At 46.1% G+C, this 24,639-nt stretch overlaps 1 protein-coding gene across 4 annotated transcripts in view; it reads right to left on the minus strand.

The window, feature by feature from the left end:
- CLUAP1 (clusterin associated protein 1) overlaps positions 1–24,639 on the minus strand; it is a 167,073-nt gene that overhangs the window by 110,390 nt on the left and 32,044 nt on the right. The window lies entirely within an intron of this gene.

Genomic DNA, 24,639 nt, shown 5'->3' on the forward strand with positions numbered 1-24,639 from the left:
TGGTCCCAGGATATTTGAGAGACAAGATGGGTAAAGTATTATCTTTTATTGGATCCACTTCTGTTAAGTTTTCAAGCTACAGGAAGCTCTTCTTCAGGTCTGGGAAAGGTAATCTGATCATCACAAGACCTGATTCAGGGATAGATAGTCCACACATAGTTGGAAGCTTCCATTTTTCTTTTAAACAGAAGGAGGACTGACACACTGACAGGCCAAGTGGACTTACAAATAAAGCCTTTGGCTAGGTTCTCCTGAAGGTATGTGTGCAGCGTGGCTAGTTCAGGCTCAGACATGGCATATATATGCCCAAATGGAATGTCTGCCCATGGTAGTAGCTCTATTGGGCAATCGTAGTCTCTGTGCAAGGGCAAGGTGTCTGCAGGTTTTTTTTCCCCAAAGACATCCTTGTAATCTCTGTATTTGGATGGAAGTCAAGGACCAAGAGGAGTGGACAGCTCTGCGAGGCTAGCTACCCGTGCACATGATCACTGGGGAACTACCGCATGCCATTTCCTGGTGTTAAGAAGTGCTACTGGCAGAATTCTGAGAAAAATTCGACTGTTTATTCATGAAAGCTGGTAAGGGAATTGTGGAGGGCCAGTCACAATATATCCAGAAACAGAGGGAAATGAGGGGACCAGATGGCACTAAAAACTGTAGGGTCTCTCGATGACCGTGAGAAGAACAGTTTCTGTGGCCACTGACAGGGGATAAGAGGGACCTGTTGATCATCTTTCCTCATAGGCAACTGGAAATAGCGTGTCTTAGCTTACCACGGTAGTAACAAAGGTTAAGGCACTGCAGGTGCTGTTTCTTCAGGGGCAAGTTACCAGTGGGTTAGGTCTATCAGCATTGGCTCAAGTGATGTGGCGGAATCCAATAGCAGTTGTGAAGCCTCTCTCCTTTCTTCCTGTTGCTCAGGTAGACAATTCACAATATGGATAACAAGATCTATGAAGGTGTCTAGACTTGTTGGGGTCTCAACTGGTGCCAGTCCATCCTTAACCTCATCTCACAAGCCACCTCAAAACTGAAATAACTAAGTTGCCTCATTCTATTTCCGATATGAGACAGCGGAAGTGAGCTACGGAGGAAGCAGCTTCCAACAGATGAGAGGCCCGGACCAGTGCCTCCCTTGTCAGAGGGCTGACTACCAGGCTTACTTTGGTATGCTCAGAAGCATACATCTGCAGTCAAAGCAAGAACAAGAGGTGGCACTGATTCATGAAGCCTTGGAATTTGGAGTTCCCATCGAATCATTCAGGCAGAGGAATAGCAGGTCTCAGCTCAGATGACAGTGCAGCCATACAGGCCCGAAGCACAGCATTCTCTACATGGAGTTGATGGACTTGCTCCTGCAAACAACTGATTTTCAGTGGTCAGCTACGCATTCTGTGCCTGCAGTGCTCAGGATCACCCGCTCATGCAGTGCCAATGCCCCTTCAGGTACAGAGAACTCTGCTGGGTCCATCCTCATCTGGGCCCACTCAGAGAATTTAGTAGTAATCCAAGCAAGCTGTATATCCTGGGGTGGCAACCATGCCTATTAGTTAGAGTTAGCCAAGATCTGAATCTGATGCCAACCCAAAGGTCAGAGCAGGACAGATTCAGGAGTCAAGCCAAGAGTCAGAGACAGCGCCAGGTGCCAAGCTGAAGATCAAAGCTGGAGTCAGAGTCGGGTGCCAAGCCAGGAATCGAAGTCAGAGTCAGCATCAGGAGCAGGGCACAGGAGCAGGCACCTGCAGCAAGGCAGGGAAGCAGGAACTGGAAGTAGACAGTGGTCTGGGATAAGGAGACCAGGAATCACAAACAGGCAAGGCTCATGAGTCAGGCAAGTAAAGAGGGTCTGTAGTAACAAACAGCCAGGAATTCACCTAGTTGCTCAGGCCTGGTCTACACTATGGGATTAGGTTGAATTTAGCCATGTTAGGTTGACTTTAAAATGAACCCTACCACTATCCCACCATTGTCCGTGGACACCTGCAAGGGGGGAGTCTTACGCCACATGGAGAAGGATTTTGTGGATGAGGAAGAAGAGGAGGATGAAGAGAATGCGCAGCAGGCAAGTGGTGAATCCGTTCTCCCTGGCAGCCAGGACCTTTTCATCACCCTGGAGCCAATACCCTCCCAAAGCAGCATCCCCGACCCTGAAGCTGGAGAAGTCACCTCTGGTGAGTGCACATTTGTAACTACAGTGCAGGGTTTAAAAGCAATAGTGTTCATAGTCACCTGGTTGAAATAGGGGAATTTTTGTAAGGGAACAGTAAAAGGACCCCATTCATGCTGGACTGTTTGCGCTTGGGTAAAAGGGATCATCCCAGAGAATAGCCACGTGGCGTGGGGGAGGGGTGAAGGGATCATCCCAGAGAATAGTCAAGCGGTGGGGTGAGGGTAGGTGTGTGCTTCACATCTACTTGAATACTGCAGCCCCTCCTTTTAAATGTGAAACCCAACCCACTGCTTGCTCTGGGAAAGGGAGCTGCTGCAGTTTGAAAACATTCCCACATGTTATGAAGGCGTAAGAAGCCAACTCAATTTTACTATCCCTTTTTATCTTCCCCTAGGTGCAATTGTTTCTACGTTCCCCCTATCATCTCCATCCCTGAGGTTAGCACAGACTAGAAGGCAAAAAAAAAAAAAAAAATACCGTACTCGCGATGACATGCTTTCCGAGCTCATGCAGTCCTCCCACACTGATAGGGCACAGCTTAATGCATAGAGGCATTCAGTGGCAGAGGCCAGGAAAGAATTAAGTGATTTAGCGCTCATCCCCACTGCATCCACTGTATAACTGCCTACCCTCCTCCCCATGTTCCATAGCCTCCTCACCCAGACGCCCAAGAACACGGTGGGGGGGTGGGGGTGGAGGCTCTGGGCACCCAGCCACTCCACTCCAGAGGATGGCCCAAGCAACAGAAGGCTGTCATTCAAACAGTTTGATTTTTAGTGTGTCTACAATAAACAATGTAGTCTTGTCCTTCCCTCCTCCCCCACCCCACCTGGGCTACCTTGTCCACTATCTCATTTCTTCTTTAAAATTAATAAAGAAAGAATGCATGGTTTCAAAACAACAGTTACTTTATTAAAAAGGGGGGAGGGTAGTTGGCTTACAGGGAATTAAAATCAATAAAGGGGGCGGGTTTGCAGCAAGGAGAAACACACACAACTGTCACACCGAAGCCTGGCCAGTCATGAAACTGATTTTCAAAGCCTCTCTGATGCACAGCGCACCTTGCTGTGCTCTTCTAATCGCCCTGGTGTCTGGCTGCTCAAAATTGGCCACCAGGCAATTTGCCTCAACCTCCTACCACACCATAAACATCTCCCCCTTACTCTCACAGATATTATGGAGCACACAGCAAGCAGCAATAACAATGGGAATGTTGGTTGTGCTGAGGTCTGACCTAATCAGCAACCAACGCCAGCGAGTTTTTAAGTGTCCAAAGGCACATTCTACTGCCATTCTGTATTTGCTCAGCCTATAGTTGAACTGCTCCTTACTACTGTCCAGGCTGCCTGTGTACGGCTTCATGAGCCACGGGAGCAAGGGGTAGGCTGGGTCCCCAAGGATAGCTATTGGCATGTCAACATCCCCAACGGTAATTTTCTGGTCTGGGAAGTAAGTCCCTTCTTGCAGCTGCTCGAACAGCCCGGAATTCCTAAAAATGCGAGCATCATGCACCTTTCCCAGCCATCTCACGTTGATGTCGGTGAAATGTCCCTTGTAAATCACCAGTGCTTGCAGCACCATTGAGAAGTACCCGGTGCGGTTGTACTGGCTGGCAAAGTGGTCTGGTGCCAAGGTAGGATATGGGTTCTGTCCATTGCACCACCACAGTTAGGGAACCCCATTACAGCAAACCATCCAGTATGACCTGCACATTTCCCAGAGTCACTATCCTTGATAACAGAACGTCAATGATTGCATTGGCTACTTGGATCACAGCAGCCCCCACAGTAGACTTGCCCACTCCAAATTGATTCCCAACTGACCGGTAGCAGTCAGGTGTTGCAAGCTTCCACTGGGCTATTGCCACTCACTTTTCAACTGTCAGGGCAGCTCTCATCTTGGTATTTCTGCATCTCAGGGTGGGGGAAAGCACCTCAGAGTTCCAGAAAAGTGGCCTTACGCATGCGAAAGTTTCGCAGCCACTGGGAATCATCCCATACGTGCAACACAATGTGGTCCCACCAGTCTGTGCTTGTTTGCCACGCCCAGAATCGGTGTTCCACTGTATCAACCAGCCCCATTGGAGCCATGATGTCCCAACTGCCACAGCCCATGCTTGCAGGAACATCTGTGTCCATGTCCTCATCAAAATCCTCCTCATGGTCTCTTAGCCCAGTTCTGCATATACTCCAGGATAATGCACGAGGTGTTTACAATGCTCACAACAGCAGCAGTGATGGTGAGCTGAGCGGGCTCCATGCTTGCCGTGGTATGGTGTCTGCATGGAAAAAAGGCATGAAATGATTGTCTGACGTTGCTTTCACGGAGGAAGGGACGTACCCAAAACCACCCACGACAATGTTTTTCCCCCATCGGACATTGAGAGCTTAACCCAGAATTCCAATGGGCAGCGGAGACTGCAGGAACTGTGGAATAGCTACCCACAGTGCACTGCTCCGTAAGTCAATGCTAGCCATGGTAGCGAGGACACACTCCGCTAACTTAATGCTGTTAGTGTGCACATAGGCAATTGACTGTATAAAATCAATTTCTAAAAATCAACTTCTATAAGATCGACCTAATTTCATAGTATGGACATACCCTCAGACAACTTTCTTTGCCTCTCTCTTAAGTAGAGTCCCAGCCAATCAGTGTGGCTGGATGTCTCCCCTAATCAGTTGTTATTGGGGCATTCAGTGCCCAGGATGTGGTACCACACTTTGCGATAGGCATGTGTAGGACCCACGGAGTGTGAAAGGTGTGTTGTGCAGCGTATTGAGTATAGTAATGGAGAGATGTCTGCAGGTTTTGCATTTGTTGTTCTGGAAGAGTTTGTTGCCTTTTTGACATGGTGTGCCCTGTTCTGTGGGGAGCTTGCTTCTGATGAGGAGCTTGGTGAGGCTGAGGGGTTGTCTGAATGCCAGAGGAGAGTGTTCAGGAAAGATTTCTTTCAGGATACGCTCCTCATCAAACAGGAGTTGTAACTGTTTAATGATATCCTGCATGGGTTCCAGTGTGGGGTGGTAGGTGCTTTTTTCCCCTTCACTCGGGGTATTTGGGTGGCCCGTTCCATGATGCGATCTACTTCTCTGGTGTGTGTCCTTGTTTAGTAAGGCTGTTTCAAGTGTGTTAAGGTGTGTATCCCAGACTTTCTCCTCAGAACTATGGTATCTGAGTACCTGGCTGTAGATAACAGATTTCTTGGTGTGTTTGCGGGCGATTACTGGATCCGTGAAGCTAACTGAGGTGATCCAGGGTTTCTTGTATATAGTTGTCCGTGGGGTTCCATTGCTCAGGCTTATCATGGTGCCCAGGAAATTGATGCTGCTGCAGAAGCATTCCGACAGAGTTCAATGGATGAGTGGTGGTGGTTGAAGTGATGATGGAAATATTTGAGGGAGTTTTGGTCAACTGTTCATAAGATGAAAATATCATTGACATATCTCAGCTATATCATTGGTTCGGTGGTGTATTTGTCCAGAAATTCTTCCTCGAGACGGCCCATGAAAAGAATGGCATACTGGGGATGCCAATGCCCCAAAGACAGCTATGTAGGTGAAACCATTCACTATGCTCTCCAATGAACTCACACAGAAAAATGATAAATGACAAAAACACCTTGTCACCCTTGGGTGAACACTTTTCATCACGCAGTCACTCCATATCTAATTTGTCAGTCCTCATCCTCAAAGGAAACCTGCACAACACCTTCAAAAGACTAGCCTGGGAGCTTAAATTCATAACTTTGCTACACACTAAAAATCATGGACTCACCCATGCTTGACTGCTGGGACTGATTAGACTGCGGTGGAGTCTCAAAAAGATCCTTGCTCCTGGCATAGCTGGATCCCCTCCCGCCCTGGTAGCAAGTCCCCAATCCTCCCTCACTTCCTCATCGACCCCCGTCATACCAGGGGCCTGTGACTCAGGCTCCTCGGAGATATCCACAGTGGGTGTGCAGTGTGGTGGTGGTGGTATCTCCGCCAAGAATGACACACAGCTCTTTGTAAAGGTGGCAGGTTTGCAGCGTGGCACTGGATCCACTGTCGATCTCCATGGCCTTCCAATACGGCTGCAGCAGTTCCTTTGCTTTCACGCAGCACTGCTGCTGGTTCCTGTTGTACCTCTTCTCCTCTATCACCCATGCAATCTGCTCATAGATGTCCACATATCTACAGCTGATCCGTAGCTGTGCTTGCACAGCCTCTTCTACCCACAGGCCCAGGAGACCCAATATCTCCTGTCTACTCCAGGCTGGAGCACATCTGGAACGTGTAGCTGGCATGGTCAGCTGGGCAGTTGCACACAACAACGGAGAGCAGCTACGTGTGCTTGCGAAGATGGACAATAAGGAAAAGGCATTTCAAAAATACGCACAATTTTAAGGGTGGGTGCACTTCTGGTCTCAGTGACCAATGGACAGTAGAGTTCACAATTGTGACCAGGATGGTCAGCGTTAGGCATTGTGGGACAGCTGCTGGAGGACAGTTAGGATTGATATAGGTAACAGAGTGTCTACATTTGCACTGCATAGACCTCAGTACCTCTATCATAGCTCAATGCTGCTCAGGGTGGTGATATTACTATGTCAGCGTAGTGGAGGGCTTACATTGGTGGGAGACAAAGTGTAGACATATGCACAACTAGGTTGATGCAAGATGGTTTACATCAACCTAACTTTGTAGTATACACCAGGCCTAAGTTTCTTCCACCACAAGAAGTTGGTCCAATAAAAGACATTAACTTACCACCTTCTCTCCTTCAAACAGTAAAACAGTTCATCATTCACCGGGAAATAAAACAGGTTTCTATTCCCACTGTCCAGAGGGATATTAGAAACAGCAAGGCATTTATTTTTTAAGTACAAAAAACTACCATGTCAGACTCCTTTTAGTGACCCAATGAGCCACCCACAGAACACGTACATCAGATCTGGACTAACTGGTAATGTTCAGACAAAACTGTTGATCCTCAGCAATTCAGGTTTCAAACATCTATGAAAACGTAATGTGTTCTCCTCTCCTGCCTCCCTCACTGTCCTTGGCTGCATGAAGTTTCACTCATCCCTTCACTGCAGAAATCCATGCCAATTTCTACAGTAAGGCTCAATCCTGCAATCAATCAGAGCCACTAGCACAAATGCAGATGCCAAATGCAGATCTGATTGCAGGACTGGAAAACAAGAGCATCACTGCATTTGTTTAAAAAGTCATTTAGGGGAGAAAGGAGAGAAGACCTAAGAATTCAAGTGGATTTTCACAGCTTCTTTATTGGGGAAAAAAAGGAACTAAGACCCCGATCCTGCAAACACTTGTGTAATCACTTTATTTTACTACCACGATTAGTGCCATTGACTACAATTGGGACTACTCGCAGCAGTAAAGTTAAGCAAGTGCGTAAGTGCTTGAAGAATGGGGTGGGAAGAAGTCTTATCAGAAATATCCAGCAATTATATTTTCTAAATGACAAACCCATTGATGTATTTTTAAAAATGGATATTCAAAACCATTTTCACATATACCTGTCATTTAGCTCACTAGAGTTATGAATGGTCTTGTACAGGAAGCTCCAATTCACTGACATTTTTCAGGAGGAAGCTCTAACTTGGTGATGCAGATTAGGTCTGAAAGGAAAGCAGATCTCACTGATCTGGCTGGGACTGCCTGAACTGTTTAGTTTTTGAAATAAAATTTACCTTACAAGTTAATTTAACATCATTAAACCATTATTAAATTAAACAAAGCTTTTTAAGTGAATATAGCTTTGACAGCCCCTATTTTCCCAGGCACACAGACAGCTTGTGCATTCTCTCCGTTCTCCTCCAAAACATGATGGCATCTGCCTCTTTCATTGTTAATTGCTTCTTTATTACTTGGTGTTTATGACATTTAGGGCCAGATTTTTAAAACATAGGCTCCCTTCCCGTGCTCATAATTTGCAGATGCATATAACTGCACTTTTAATTATTTGCAGGCACAACTAATGTCATTACCCAATTCTGCGTACATACCAGGTAGTCAGACATCACAATGACATCAGTTGTGCCTTCCAAAAAGGTAGGCCAGGCTAAAAATTAGGCCTTGCACATTTTCTTTTAAAGTGATTTGCTCTTTGCAATTAGTTGTGCTGATCAGCATATACTTCAAAATACACAAGAGTTTTCCTTTAAATTAAATCTTAAAAGAAAACCTCTCACCAGGGATGAGAGTTATAGAAAAAATTATTAATCCAAGAGGAGGTCGGAAATGGGAACAATTTAGAAATATATCTGATTATTATAACTGTTAATGAAAAGAAAACACACACGATGAACCAGAGGGGTATTCATGAGCAGATTGATTGTTTACCACTTACCCGTGCTTCCTCTTCAAGTGCCCAAAAGCTCAATGGCTGTAGTGCTGCTCAATAAATACTAATTGGAAATCAGGGAAGCCAAGAGTAAAATTAATTTTGATTAACTAAAGCTGACAATCATTAAAAAAGAAAGAATCTACAAAAACCCACAAGAGACACCATTTGCAGGTGATTTTAGTCCTATTTGCTTTGAATCACATTTGCAACTATATGCTGAAGGCAGAGATTTTAATTCAAAGAGTTTTGGATGTAATTTGTGAATAATATTGGGAAAGATTTCAAAATCCATGGGCCAGATTCTTAGTTATTCTACTACTATACTTGGGACAGGCATGGGGGGACAAGGGAGGTGACTAAGCCACTTTTGGGTTCCCCCATATTCTGGGGTTGTACAGGGTCTGCCTGGCCCTCACATGTAAGTTAGGGAAACCCCAGGGCTGCTCATCTTATGTTCTGCTTCCTGTGGCTCCACAGAAAACAGCAGTAGTGCAGTGAGCTTTAGCCATACCCCTGACACACTAGTCTCCACTCACCCAGCTCCAGAGATTAGAAGCGGGACCAGTGCACAGCCCTTGTACCAGCTCTATACTAGGCTGAGAATTCCTCTGAGCTGGAGAGCTGGGAGGTCCCCTGCACAGGAGACTGTTTCTGCCCACTTTAAGACCTTGTCAGTCTTCCAGGGTGGTGTAAAAAGGCTACAGCAGAACTGAGAATGAGGCTCTCTATGCTTTAAGCCCTTTTGATTCAGCTTGGTTAAGTTTAGGCATTACAGCTCACCTGACCTCAACTGTGTATGTGCTCTGAATACACAGCTGATAAAGTCCCTGGGGGCACTTTACCAATAGACAATAGCATAGCAGATAAGGTGCACAGAATAGCAGCTCCAGATTGCCAACTCTCGCCATCTGGTCGCGACTCTAGCGATTTAGAGATGTTTTTAACTTATCCCATGGAAACATGATGAAAGGCGCCAACTCATGTGTGATGTTATACCCCATATTCTTCATAGAAATATTATGATATTAATATGGCATAACTAAGATATGCTTTATGCAAGATGGGTCATGTGAGGTATCATTGGAAAGGTTAAGATTTACTGAATGGGTTTATCTAATCTGTATGCATGTATCATTTCTGTATCTAAAGTTAGGAATATTGTCTATGTAACAATTACAACTGTGTTGATATGTGCTTGGGAAACGCCCACCAGACAGTAAGCAATCAGCCTTAATGGGCCACTAGGAAAAGACAACGAGTCTTCGAAGATGTGGATCCTCCACCTTCTCAGGAGTTCCTTCCTCGGGCCCTTGCAAATAAACCTTGTCTCATGGTTGCCCTGACACTGCAAGATCATGTGATGGTGTCACCTGGTACAAAATACCACCTTGGACACTGCTGGTACTTTTCCACTGGAAACAAAGGTTTCCATTGTTATGTAAATTCTATTTAAGGCTGGGAAGCAAGGCAATCTGGGTTCTCCATTCGCCTCCCCATGTGAGAAGGAAGACTGCTGAACGCTCCTGAACAAACCAAGGAATTAAGCTAGGGGAAGGCAAGCACTGAGTCCAGGCTGTGAACAGAGATCTAGCCTGTAAAGAGATATAACTGGAACTCTGAGCTGCAGAAACTCTACAACCTGCCTAAACAACATTTACGGTGAGAAATCACTATGTGTAACCTATTTCTTTAATGTATTAAGCTTAATTTGTGTGCTCAGTAATCTGCTTTGTTCTGTTTGCTATCCCTTATAATCACTTAAAATTTACCTTTTGTAGTTGTTAAACTTATTACTTGTTTATAATATAACCAAGTTTGTGCAATTCATAACCGGGGGGCGGGGAAGAAGCTGTGCGTATCTCTCTCCACATTGAGGGAGAGGGCGTTTTTTATGAGCTTGAGTTGCGCAGATTTTTCTATACAGCGCAAGACAATACTATTTCGGGTTTATTCTCCAAGGGGGTGTGTACATGAGCGCTGGGTGAATCCTGGAGCTGAATCCTCTCACACAGAGCTGACTTCAGTCTGTCTCTGCAGCTGGGTGTGGCCTTACCTGTATGTTTGTGCTAGAGAAGGCTTGAGGGCCTGGCACAGCAAAACCAAGGTGAGGAAGCCCAGGCTGGTGGAACGGGCAGGCTCAGTGAGACCCCAGCAGATCAGGTGACACTCATAATGTGGGGTACAATCCGTCACATCATGAATAGCCACCACGACTGTCAAAAGGGCTGAAGCCAGAAAGATGCTGCCATTTCCCTACAGTTTGTCTACATGAGACCACCACCATTTTCAATAAGATTGAAGCCATGCCTATAGGCAAAATGGCTACCGCTCTATGGTTCATGGGAATAGGCAGGGCACAGGAGAGACTTGGTGAAAGGGGGCTGGGGAGAGTGGGGGAGCACTGGTGGGTTGCAGGGGAATGCGGGAGCAGGAGGCGGAGTCTGGCACACGGGGAGGCAGAGCAGAGATGGCAGGGTATGGAGCAGGTGGAGGCAGTGCAGGGGTGGAAAGGGAAGTGATGAGGGGTTTCAGAGTAGCGGGAAGCAGTGTAGTGATGGGGGATTAGGAGCAGGGAGAGGCAGGGCACAGATGGGAAAGAAAACAGTGAGAGGGTCCACAGCAGAGGGAGGCAGGGTAGGGGTGGAAAGGCAAGTGATGGGGGGTTCTGGGGCAGGAGGAAGGGAGGAGAGGAGAAGGAGGCTCTGGAGCAGCAGGAGGCAGGGCAGGTGAGAGAAGGTCCAGGGCATCAGGAGGCAGGGTAGGAGAGAAGCAGTTCTGCTCAGTCTTGGGCACAGAAATGGGTGGGAGTCAGGCTAGTATTCCTTGTACAAGGCTAAACCAATCACATATTATTTTTAGAAATGTATCTGATGTATCTGTGACATTACTGCTTATATGAATAATGATATAAGTTCTTTATTATGTATATCTGTAATCATCAACCCTGAAAAGTAACATAAGTTCTATGTGTGAGTGGGAATCATGGTGCATTAATTAGGTCAGAGGCTCTCAAATGATTTATCATCCAGCCCTTCTTTTAGCAAAGGAAATAAACTGGGGGGGGGAGGGAGGGGAGTCAAGACAGTAATAGGAAATGGATGGCAGTTCCCCTATCTTAGGGATGAAGAGAGGGTAAATGGAGTCTCTATCTTAGCCACTAGAGAGAGGTATGCATTTTTGTGGGCATTAACAGTTGACTTTTGAACCTGAAATTCTCTCAAACACTGGCTGAGGATAGAGGGAAGTTAAAAAGTCAGACTAACACCCCCACGCCCTCCATTTTTATGGTTTTTTTTGTAATTCATGATTTTTGGGGCCAATCTCGTTATTTTTGTGGGTCCAATACATGACTTTTGATCTACTGAGGTTGGCAATACTGCAGTTCATTCCAGTAAACACTATTATTCATACTTACAGTTAAATAAAGGAAACTAGTACAATCAGAAGCACAGGTTCAGTTTTCACCAGCACCAGCCACTGCAGCACCAAAAGAAGGTAATTTGGATTAAGAAGGAAGTATGACCAAGCCACGGGGGTACACGGATTCAGTGCAACCTTGCTTCAGCCTATGCCTCAGAGAGCGCTGGTAAAGATGAAAGTTGCCTTCTCTTGGCAGAAGCCCCAAAAGAGGGAGGCAATGGAAATACTGCCAGCCTTCCTTGGCGGTGAAATCATAGAATCATAGAATATCAGGGTTGGAAGGGACCCCAGAAGGTCATCTAGTCCAACCCCCTGCTCAAAGCAGGACCAATTCCCAGTTAAATCATCCCAGCCAGGGCTTTGTCAAGCCTGACCTTAAAAACCTCTAAGGAAGGAGATTCTACCACCTCCCTAGGTAACGCATTCCAGTGTTTCACCACCCTCTTTTAGGAAAAACTTTTTCCTAATATCCAATCTAAACCTTCCCCACTGCAACTTGAGACCATTACTCCTCGTTCTGTCATCTGCTACCATTGAGAACAGTCTAGAGCCATCCTCTTTGGAACCCCCTTTCAGGTAGTTGAAAGCAGCTATCAAATCCCCCCTCATTCTTCTCTTCTGCAGACTAAACAATCCCAGCTCCCTCAGCCTCTCCTCATAACTCATGTGTTCCAGTCCCCTAATCATTTTTGTTGCCCTTCGCTGGACTCTCTCCAATTTATCCACATCCTTCTTGAAGTGTGGGGCCCAAAACTGGACACAGTACTCCAGATGAGGCCTCACCAATGTCGAATAGAGGGGAACGATCACGTCCCTCGATCTGCTCGCTATGCCCCTACTTATACACACAAATCCCACACAAAGCTCCCAACTGCCCTTGCTGGCACAAAGAGGGACTGTGTTCACCTTTCTCATCAGCATAGTTGAATCTGGCACACTCACTGCAAAACTAGGAAGTAAGTAATTAGAAATCTGCCAAGCCAGAAGAATCGCTCTTGCCCAAATATGAATGGTCTGACAAACAAGAATGTGTTTCAGCCAAAGGTCTGAAATCTCACTTTGGAATCTGGAATAAGTTACATCTGGCTGCTATGCTCCAAGTATAGACACCCCAAGTGCAGACAAATTTAGGCTCAATCCTGGTTTCATTTTATCAGAGCAAAACTCCTGCATTTCAGTCGCTTCTGGGAATATTGCTCATCCTGAAGCCATTAAAATTCCAGTCTGTCCAAAGAATGTACCAGTCTCAAACTTGCATCACATTGACAGATATTCCAAAGGGTCAAGTAAACCAGTGAGGGAGACTCAGCCACAGTTGATCTCCGCATCAGGAGCCCTGAGGCCATGTCCACAAGAATCAAATCAGCAGCAAGTCTTCTGGAAGAGACAAAGAACTCAGGTCCTGACCACTTGGTACACTTTTTGCAGAAGTCAGGTTGCTAACCCTGGCCAAGTTATGATTTTACTAATTATGTCTTGCGTATGTAAAATCCCTCCTAGAGTTTAAACTAGACTGGATACATTGTGCTCCACTTTCTGTCCTAAACTGTTGTGTAGTGTTGTGGTGCAGTGTTAACCAGCTGCTGCCTTTCTCTCTAGAGCTGGCTGCATTTCAGTGGTGTGTGGAAGCAATGCAAACTATAATGCAGGAAAGGCACCGTGGGATCCTTCTTCCTGAAAGGTGCAGTACAAATGAAAGTCATAAAGTACTGACACCCCAACATTTGCCAGCTATTTTGAGAACAAACCAAGGCAGCTAATAACCGCTCAGTTTTCTCTGCACGTGCTAAAAGCAACAACCCTGCCCTTAGTCTCGAAATGCCCAATTCATTGACACAATACAGACCCTTCATACAAGGGGCAGTAAAACAACAGATCCAGCCAATGGGGAATCCCTCCACCCCCGCCCAGTTTAAGTCCCTGCAAGGCATAGTACTGAGGTAACCGTTTTATGCCATTTCCTCTCTCAGCCATCCCCCCCATACATAAGATGCATAGCTGGAGAAAATGGGCAGTCTTAGAATAAAGGAGAACCAAAAATGCCACCTTTCCCCTCTTTGGGTCCCACAACAAGCAGAGCTTTGCCACACCTGAGAATCAGCCTATGCTGTTCTCCAGTGGATGTTTATCATTGATACTCTCTGGCTTAATGTCACACAGCAGGTTTGCCTGCTCCCTGATGGCTGTTGGAGAACATCTGCCTTTTATTTTTAGGATGCCATCTATTCAATTATGTACAAATATCAAACCGTTTGAAAAAGCTTTTGTTAGTTCCTGCGACTCCAAATGCAGGATGAGAACAAAAGAAAAAGAGTGCTATTGTCATCCTCCTGAGTAAGCAGCTAAAAAGAGCTCTCTGGCACTGGAAGGTTTTGTTTCTTAGCTTATTTATAAGATTAGTAATAATATAGGAAGCATCCAGCACTGCCAGTTAGAACAGTTAGGGAACACAATAAAAACAACCAAAGTAGCACCTAGGTTTTAGCAGTGTGTGAACTGGTCAGATTAGATCAGCGGTTTTCAAACTTTTTTGCTGGCAACGCAGTTGAAGAAAATTGTTGATGCCTGCGACCCAATGGAGCTGGGGATTACGGGTTTGGGGTGTGGAAAGGGCTCAGGGCTGGGGCAGGGGTGCGGGAGGGGGTCAGGGCTCTGGGCTGAGGGTGCAGGCTCTGGGGTGGGGCCAGGGATGAAGGATTTGGGGTACAGGAGGGGGCTCCAGGTTTTGGGGGGAGCTCAGGGCTGTGGCAGAGGACTGGGGCGTAGGGTTGGGGCACAGGCTTACCTCGGGCGGCTCCTGGTCAGCGGCGCAGCAGGGGTGCTAAGGCAGGCTTCCTGTCTGTCCTGGCACTGAGGACCACGCTGTGCCCCGGAAGCAGCCAGCAGCAGCTCCATCTCCTAGGCGGGGGCGCACAAGCGGGTCCACATGGCTCTCACCCACAGGCTCCGCCCCTGCCAGCTCCCATTGGCCGGTTCCTGAAAAATGGGAGTGTTGGAGCTGGTGCTTGGGGCGGAGGCACTATGTGGAGCCCCGTGGGCCCCCCCACCTAGGAGGCGGACCTGATGCTGGCCACTTCCAGGGTGCAGCACGGTGTCAGAACAGGTAGGGACTAACCTGCCTTAGCCGGGCAGCATCACCGATGGGACTTTTAATGGCCCAGTCGACAGTGCTGACCAGAGCCGCTGCAACCCAGTGTCTTACATTCTACGACACATAGTGGGTTGCAACCTACAGTTTGAAAACCACTGGACTATATTATCACAATGGTCCTTTCTGGTCTTAAAGTGAGAAATTACTACCCAATATGCTTTGCCTTTATATATTGTGACAAAGTTCCTCCTCTGCCTTGGTGGGTCCTGCGCTTACTGGCAGATTTGCTCGCCTGAGAGTTCACGGCAGCCCGCAGTTTGGCCACTTTCGTGGCTCAAATCTGCCATTCACTCAGTTAGCCTCATCACTGGCCAGCATGGGGAAAAGAAAGAACAATCCCCACAGTCTCTGATGATCCACCTAGTGGATCGGGGAACAGGCCAGAGACCTTCCCCTCTGGTGGAACCCACAGTCCAGGTCAACTCCTCCAGTATCTCGTAGGGAGTTGGGGGAATGGAGGGAACCCGGTCCTGCCCTCTACTCCAGGTTCCAGCCCCAGCGCCCTGTGGATTGCAGCTGTCTACAGTGGCTCCTGTAACAGCTTTGTGACTGCTACAACTCCCTGGGCTACTTCCCCATGGCCTCCTCCCAACACCTTCTTTATTCTCACCACAGGACCTTCCTCCTGATGTCTGATAATGCTTGTACTTCTCAGTCTTCCAGTAGTACGCCTTCTCACTCTCAGCTTCTTGCACCTCTTGCTCCCAGCTCCTCGCACGCACACCATAAACTCAAGTGAGCTCCTTTTTAAACTCAGGCGCCCTGATTAGCCTGCCTGTCTTAATTGATTCTGGCAGCTTCTTGATTGGCTGCAGGTGTTCTAATCAACCTGTCTGCCTTAATTGTTTCCAGAAAGTTCCTGGTTGTTCTGGAACCTGCCCTGTTACCTTACCCAGGGAAAAAGGGACCTACTTAACCTGGGGTTAATATATCTGCCTTCTATCACTCTCCTGTAGCCATCTGGCCCGACCCTGTCACACTCCCTACCTTGTCTCTCTCATATCCTGGAAACAAGCACAGTAATAACAACACTGCAAATAATTTTAAATCTCTCTGCTAAAAAAATCTTCTGGGCTCAGCTTGGCCACATTCTAGAATCAAGTTCCCTCCTTTAGTTTATAGAGCGAAGTGGAGAGAACAGAAGTTCAGTGTCTTCCTTCTCCTGGAACTTGTTCAGACTAAGCTGAGCAGAAATAGGATATCTTATAGACAAACTGAAAAGTTGTCAAGGAGTCATTGCAAGGTGCAGATTCTGAAGTGAAATCCTTGCAATAACTTTGTGTAACTGACCTTGCTGTTCTACAGTACAGCTGCACAGTTTCCAAGCAGCTCCTTCCTGATTACACCATTCCTAGAGGCCAGTAGGCTCTTGGGGGCAAAAGTGTGAGAGTGAGAAAAGGAAAGAAGAAAATTATGTGCCTGTTATCTCAGAAAGGAAAGATCCATGGTGGAAATAACCAGTCCTCTGAGACATTTAAATCAAGTCTGAACAAAATACTAGGAAATATACTGTATGGAACTGGACACACATCAGACCAGAGAATTTAGTAAATTGCTTTCCCTAATTGTTATGATTTTATGAACCTAGAAAAAGTCAAGTGAAATAGGACTTAAGTGAAATTCTTCAACTTCTACTCTATTTGCATAAAGTGATGCTCTTGGCCACAACCACTGCCCCACTCCCAGCCACGACTCCCAGCTCCCAAGGGGACACGGACAGGTTCCATTACAGAAAGGGAGGTGTGCCGTAAAATGTTTGGGGACCACTGGTGTAAACTGATGCTTCCAAGGGGGAAGACTTCTTCTTGGATACCAGCACAACTGGGAAACAAAGCTATTAAACTGGGAGACAAGAGGGAAAAGAGATTTTAAAACAAATGTGTGACAGAGTATGAAGTCCTACTGCACCTTCCCATGTGCAGCATCCCCAATCACAGCCTACACTTCCAGAGCCAATTAATTTCATTTGAAGGGTACAATTACCCTCAGCTCCAAAATCTCAGCAGGGTCTCTAGTGGTATCTTAACAAATGCCTTAGATCCAGTTACTACCTGACAAGAGGCACAGTATTCATAGTATATTCACATTATTAATGCTCTGTGAGCCATATTCAGGCTCCAGAATTTTACAAGATTTTTGGCTTTACTGTCATGACTAAAGCTTCTTTACCAGGATGCCGTCTGCTTGGTCTGTTCCAAAGTGTGACAGGAGGGCAATAACCTTATTTTTTCCAGCACATGGAAAGAAACATCTGTCATACTATCTGAATTCCCTATTGCATACAAATGCCAAAGTCATTGGCCAGAGGTTCCTCCTTGAAACCACAAGCAGGAGGTGACTTTAAAGAGGAAAAATGTATGGGGAGCCTTACGAAGGCAAATCGCCCAGCTATACAAAGAAACAAAGTTGTTTTCAATATTCCCTTCTATTCCAAAACCTCTGCTTAATAGGAGAAATAACATTTTCTTTTCTCTGTTAGTATAATACAGAGTTTCATGAAAGATTAAGATTCCCTCAGAATAGTGAATGATGAAAAATAATATATTTTTCTATAGTGCCTTTCAGACTCAAAGGTATTCAGAAGCACTTTGCAGAGCTACGTCAGGAGTGTAAGCAGGTATTGTGCATGGAACAATAGCTCACATAGGGACAGTTTAATCTTTTCTTTCTCACTAGTTGATTCAGGCCTTTGACTTGAGAACAGGTCACCAGATTGATCACAGTTTTCATTCTCAGCGAGGCTTTACCCGCAGCAACTAGAGTGGCTGCAATATTCAAGCAATGGAAATATTGTGCAGCTCTTTGCATGAGGAAGTCAAACAAAGGCAGTTTGTGTTAATGCGTTTTGTTACGGTTGACTCACAATTTTGACGTAGCCCTGTTTCACACCTGTGGTCTGATGTGGGAAGACTGGATAATAAGCAAAGAAAACCTCATCCAATAGGTACAGACCAGAGTATGTTATTTAGTGCAGTTAGGAATCTTTGGTACAGTCACACAGCTTCAGACAAATATTGAGAGAGACAAGAGATGATTGTAAAGACAGCTCCCTTTACAAGTGAGACAGCATGTGTTTAATTGTAGAATCTTTGTAGAATTCTCTTTCCATACAAGCTAGACGAGTTTAAGATAAATCTATAATATTAGGCTACAAGCATTCAGATGTTTCAACTAGCTGAAAAAACTGCCCTTAAATGTAAACAAACTTGTTTGTCTTCACGATTGGCTGAACAAGATGTAGGACTGGGTGGACTTGTAGGCTCTGAAGTTTTAAAATTGTTTTGTTTTTGGGTGAAGTCATGTAACAAAAAAAAAAATCTACATTTGTAAATTGCACTTTCATGACAAAGATTGCTTTATAGTTACTTGTATGAGGTGAATTGAAAAATTCTACTTCTTTTGTTCATCATTTTACAGTGCAAATATTTGTAAGGAAAAATAATATATATACTTTGATTTCACAGCAGAATACACAGAATACAATGTATATGAAAATGTAGAAAAATATCCAAAATATTTAATAAATTTCAATTGGTATTCTATTATTTAACAATGCAATTAAGTCTGATTAATTGCAATTAATTTTTTAAACACGATTAATTTTTTTAGTTAATCACATGAGTTAACTGCGATTAATCAACAGCCCTAGTTGCTATGAAATTCATCAACATCTAAAATGGTGTCAACATGTAATTTGGATATGGTTACAAAAATATAAGATTATGATACAATAGCTGTCTGCTTACAGTTGCAAGTGAGTTTTTATTATATGCTTGATTCTGGCCTCTCACTCTAAAAATCTACCACAAAATATTTTAGCTTCAAAATTGGTAGGTTACGTCTGGAGACTAGATAGAATTTTTCTGCAGAATTTGAAGTGAAGTAGATAAATGGTGCCTGAATTATGACATCCTAAAATCAGAGTAGAAGTGTTCGCCAGAGGTCAAAAGTTCTCTTCCCCCGCCCACTTTATAGCCAATACAGAAAGCAAGAGAGAAATTAAATCTTGGTTCACTGTACTCCCACGAGTGGGATCTAGAGCCCAGAACAGACATTTAGAGGATTGAAGACTAATTGCAAAAGTTATTAATTTTTGAATTTGTAACATAGCTAAGTACATTGTAGGACTGTTGGGAAAACTAAGCTTTCACTTCAAAAAAATCAATCTCTAGCTCTTTTCCTTGCAGAGACAGACATCAAAATACAAGAGCACCAATCAATAATGGCAAAAAAGAACTCTTCAGCCAAAAGGCAGGACAGAAGGGGGTCAAAAAGTTTCCTAAGACACATGCTGTTGGAGTTCTCCCCAGTTCAGGCCTCAGAGGTCTCCACAGGAAGGGGACATTGCCCCATATCTCAAAAGTCTCATGTTCCCACCTAACTCTCACAAAGATAACTAATATACATTACAATATATCATTGAATCAAATTTAGATCAATGAAAGTCACTGGGTTTGAGGCCCAACTAAGAGAACATCAGTGACAACCATATTTTCACTGTAACTGATGCCCTTTCAATTCTACAGCCTAATGTAACTCCCATTGATTTTTGCGGGCGGTTATTTGGGTCCTTACGGTGCTGAAGTCAGCAGAAAGACTCCCATTAGAATCATAGCATCAGAGCCATGTTAGTCTGTAGCCACAAAAACAACGAGGAGTCCGGTGACACCTTAAAGGCTAAGGGATTTATTTGGGCATAAGCTTTCGTGGGTCAAAAACCCACTTCTTCAGATGCATGGAGTGAAAATTACAGATACAGGCATAAATATATATTGGCACATGAAGAGAAGGGAGTTACCTTACAAGTGGAGGACTGTAGGGAAGCAAGACTAACCAGCGCGGCTCCTCCTGCTGGTTGTTTCAGGAGTTAGCGCTTTTCCAGCCTGGGAGTGCCCTCTGCAGGCCGGTGTCTCGCCTGCTGCTGGCCCCGTGTCCCTCTTGGACCCCAGTGCCTCCTCACCCTGGGTGCTGCCCTCTGGCAGTGTCCGCACACTCTGGGTCTCCCCTCCCAGAGAACCCACAACCCCCTAAACCCACCTTGCCTCAGTGGCTACTGCCAGTCATCTAGCTCCTGCTCATTGGGGCAGACTGCAGTGTAATGGCCACTCATCATTGGCAAGGGGTTAGGATCTGCTGCCTTTGCTTATCTCTGGGCTGCCCCTCTGCAGCCCCAGTACCTTTGTAGGCCTTCACCAAGGCCTGCAGCCTGAGGTTTTACCAGGCTGGAGCTCCCCAGCTCCTCTTGCCTTTTTCCCCAGCACTGCTCTGCTCTGCTCTGCTTCAGTACCTTGCTCCCAGGCAGCTAGCCCTTCCGACTCTAGGGCTAGAGTGAGACTCTTCCAGCTTCTGGCCCACGGCCCTCTTATAAGGACCAGCTGGGTCCTGATTGGGGGAAGCAGCTACAACTGGGGCCACGCCCCAATCAGCCTAGTTGTTCCCAGCTGCAGCCCTCTCTAGGGCTGCTTTAACTCCTTCAGGGCCGCAGCGGGGTGACCACCCCGCTACAAGGACCAATGTTGAAGGCCAATACAGTCAGGACAGATGTGGTCCACTCCCAATAATTGATGAGGAGGTGTCAATACCAAGAGAGGGAAAATTGCTTTTCTAGCGAGCCAGCCACTCCCAGTCCCTATTCAAGCCCAAATTAATGGTGTTAAATTTGCAAATGAATTGTAGCACTGCAGTTTCTCTTTGAAGTCTGTTTTTGAAGTTTTTTATTAAAGAATGGCTACTTTCAAATCTGTTATTGAGTGTCCAGGGAGATTGAAGTGTTCTCCTACTGGCTTTTGTATGTTACCATTCCTGATGTCTGATTTGTGTCCATTTATCCCTTTACGTAGAGACTTTCCGCTTTGGCCAATGTACGTGGCAGAGGTGCATTGCAGGCACATGATGGCATATCACATTAGTAGATGTACAGGTGAATGAGCCTCTGATGGTGTGACTGGTGTGGTTGGGGTCTATGATGGTGTCACTAGAATAGATATGGGGACAGAGAAGACAACGGGGTTTTTTACAGGGATTGGTTCCTGGGTTAGTGTTTCTGTGGTGTGGTATGTAGTTGATGGTGAGTACTTGCTTCAGGTTTGGGGGCTGTCTGTAAGCGAGGACTGGCCTGCCTCCCAAGGCCTGTGAGAGTGGGGGATCATTTTCCAGGACAGGTCGTAGATCATTGATGATGCACTGGAGAGGTTTTAGCTGCGGGCTGTACGTGATGGCCAGTGGTGTTCTGTTATTTTCCTTGTTGGGTCTGTCCTGTAGTAGGTGACTTCTGGGTACCCGTCTCGCTCTGTCAATCTGTTTCCTCACTTCCCCAGGTGGGTACTCTAGTTTTAAGAAGTCTTGAGAGAGATCTTATAGGTGTTTGTCTCTGTCTGAGGGATTGGAGCAGATGGGGTTGTATCTTAGGGCTTGGCTGTAGACAATGGATCGTGTGATGTGTCCTGGATGGCAGCTGGAGGCACGTAGGTAAATATAGCGGTCAGTAGGTTTCTGGTATAGGGTGGTGTTCATGTGACCATCACTTATTTGCGTTGTAGTGTCCAGGAAGTGGATCTCTTGTGTGGACTGGTCCAGGCTGAGGTTGATGGTGGGGTGGAAATTGTTGAAATCCTGGTGGAATTCTTCCAGGGCCTCCTTCCCGTGGGTCAATAGGATGACGATGTCATCAATGTAGCTTAAGTAGAGGAGGGACCCTAGGGGACAATAGCCGAGGAAGCGTTGTTCTAAGTCAGCCATAAAAAAGTTGGCACACTGGGGCCATGTGGGTACCCATACCAGTGCCGCTGACTTGAAGGTATAAGTTGTCCCCAAATCTGAAATGGTTGCGGGTGAGGACAAAGTCACAAAGCTCAGCCACCAGGTGTGCCGTGGCCTCATCGGGGACACTGTTCCTGACAGCTTGTAGTCCCTCCTCGTGTGGAATATTGGTTTAAAGAGCTTCTAAATCCATGGTAGCTACGATGGTGTTTTCAGGAAGATCACCAACGCATTGTAGTTTCCTCAGGAAGCCAGTGGTGTCTCAAAGATAGCTACAAGTGCTGGTAGCTTAGAGCCTGAGGAGAAAGTCCAAATAGCCAGATAATCCTGCTGTAAGAGTGCCAATGCGTGAGATCGTGGGGCATCCAGGATTTCCAGGTTTATGGATCTTGGGTAGCAGACAGAATACACCTGGACGGGGCTCTAGGGGTGTGTCTTTGTAAATTTGTTCCAGTGCTGTATCAGGGAGTTTCTTGAACAGATGGTGTAGTTTCTTTTGGTACTCCTCAGTGGGATCAGAGGATAGTGGCCTGTAGAATGTGGTGTTGGAGAGTTGTCTGGCAGCCTCCTGTGCATAATCTGACCTGTTCATGATGACGTCAGCACCTCCTAGACAAATTGGAGGATTGGGCCAAAAGAAATCTGATGAGGTTCAACAAGGATTTGAACTACCCGGGCTCAACGGGTAGTGATCAATGGCTCCATATCTAGTTGGCAGCCGGTATCAAGTGGAGTACCCCAAGGGTCGGTCCTCGGGCCAGTTTTGTTCAATATCTTCATAAATGATCTGGAGGATGGTGTGGATTGCACTCTCAGCAAATTTGCGGATGATACTAAACTGGGAGGAGTGGTAGATATGCTGGAGGGGAGGGATAGGATACAGAAAGACCTAGACAAATTGGAGGATTGGGCCAAAAGAAATCTGATGAGGTTCAATAAGGATAAGTGCAGGGTCCTGCACTTGGGACGGAAGAACCCAATGCACAGCTACAGACTAGGGACCGAATGGCTAGGCAGCAGTTCTGCGGAAAAGGACCTAGGGGTGACAGTGGACGAGAAGCTGGATATGAGTCAGCAGTGTACCCTTCTTGCCAAGAAGGCCAATGGCATTTTGGGATGTATAAGTAGGGGCATAGCGAGCAGATCGAGGGACATGATCGTTCCCCTCTATTCGACATTGGTGAGGCCTCATCTGGAGTACTGTGTCCAGTTTTGGGCCCCACACTTCAAGAAGGATGTGGATAAATTGGAGAGAGTCCAGCGAAGGGCAACAAAAATGATTAGGGGACTGGAACACATGAGTTATGAGGAGAGGCTGAGGGAGCTGGGATTGTTTAGCCTGCAGAAGAGAAGAATGAGGGGGGATTTGATAGCTGCTTTCAACTACCTGAAAGGGGGTTCCAAAGAGGATGGCTCTAGACTGTTCTCAATGGTAGCAGATGACAGAACGAGGAGTAATGGTCTCAAGTTGCAGTGGGGGAGGTTTAGATTGGATATTAGGAAAAACTTTTTCACTAAGAGGGTGGTGAAACACTGGAATGCGTTACCTAGGGAGGTGGTAGAATCTCCTTCCTTAGAGGTTTTTAAGGTCAGGCTTGACAAAGCCCTGGCTGGGATGATTTAACTGGGAATTGGTCCTGCTTTGAGCAGGGGGTTGGACTAGATGACCTTCTGGGGTCCCTTCCAACCCTGATATTCTATGATTCTATGAAGGACAAGTGCAGAGTGCTGCACTTATGACGGAAGAATCCCATGCACCGCTACAGACTAGGGACCGAATGGCTAGGCAGCAGTTCTCCAGAAAAGGACCTAGGGGTTACAGTGGATGAGAAGCTGGATATGAGTCAACAGTGTGCCCTTGTTGCCAAGAAGGCCAATGGCATTTTGGGATGTATAAGTAGGGGCATTGCCAGCAGATCGAGGGACGTGATCGTTCCCCTCTATTTGACATTGGTGAGGCCTCATCTGGAGTACTGTGTCCAGTTTTGGGCCCCACACTACTAAAAGGATGTGGAAAAATTGGAAAGAGTCCAGCGGAGGGCAACAAAAATGATTAGGGGACTGGAACGCATGAGTTATGAGGAGAGGCTGACGGAACTGGGGATGTTTAGTCTACGGAAGAGAAGAATGAGGGGGGATTTGAGCTGCTTTCAACTACCTGAAAGGGGGTTCCAAAGAGGATGGCTCTAGACTGTTCTCAGTGGTAGCAGATGACAGAACAAGGAGTAATGGTCTCAAGTTGCAGTGGGGGAGATTTAGGTTGGATATTAGGAAAAACTTTTTCACTAGGAGGGTGGTGAAACACTGGAATACGTTACCTAGGGAGGTGGTGGAATCTCCTTCCTCAGAAGTTTTTAAGGTCAGACTTGACAAAGCCCTGGCTGGGATGATTTAGTCGGGGATCGGTCCTGCTTTGAGCAGGGGGTTGGACTAGATGACCTCCTGAGGTCCCTTCCAACCCTGATATTCTATGATTCTATGATTCCTTTGTTTCTGAGGCTGTGGATGGCATTGCGTTCTGTACAGCTGAGGTTATGGGGCAAGTGATGCTGTTTGTTCACAATTTCAGCCTGTGCACCTCTACAGAAGCACTTTATGTAGAAGTCCAGTCTGTCATTTTGACAGACTGGACTCACTACAAAAGCTATTTTCCCTCTCTTGGTATTGACACCTCCTCATCAATTATTGGGAGTGGACTACATCCACCCTGACTGAATTAGCCTTCAACACTGGTCCTCCACTTGTAAGGTAACTCCCTTCTCTTCATGTGCCAATATATATTTATGCC

The sequence above is a fragment of the Lepidochelys kempii genome, chromosome 10 (assembly GCF_965140265.1).
Source record: "Lepidochelys kempii isolate rLepKem1 chromosome 10, rLepKem1.hap2, whole genome shotgun sequence".
Taxonomy (NCBI): Eukaryota; Metazoa; Chordata; order Testudines; family Cheloniidae; genus Lepidochelys; species Lepidochelys kempii.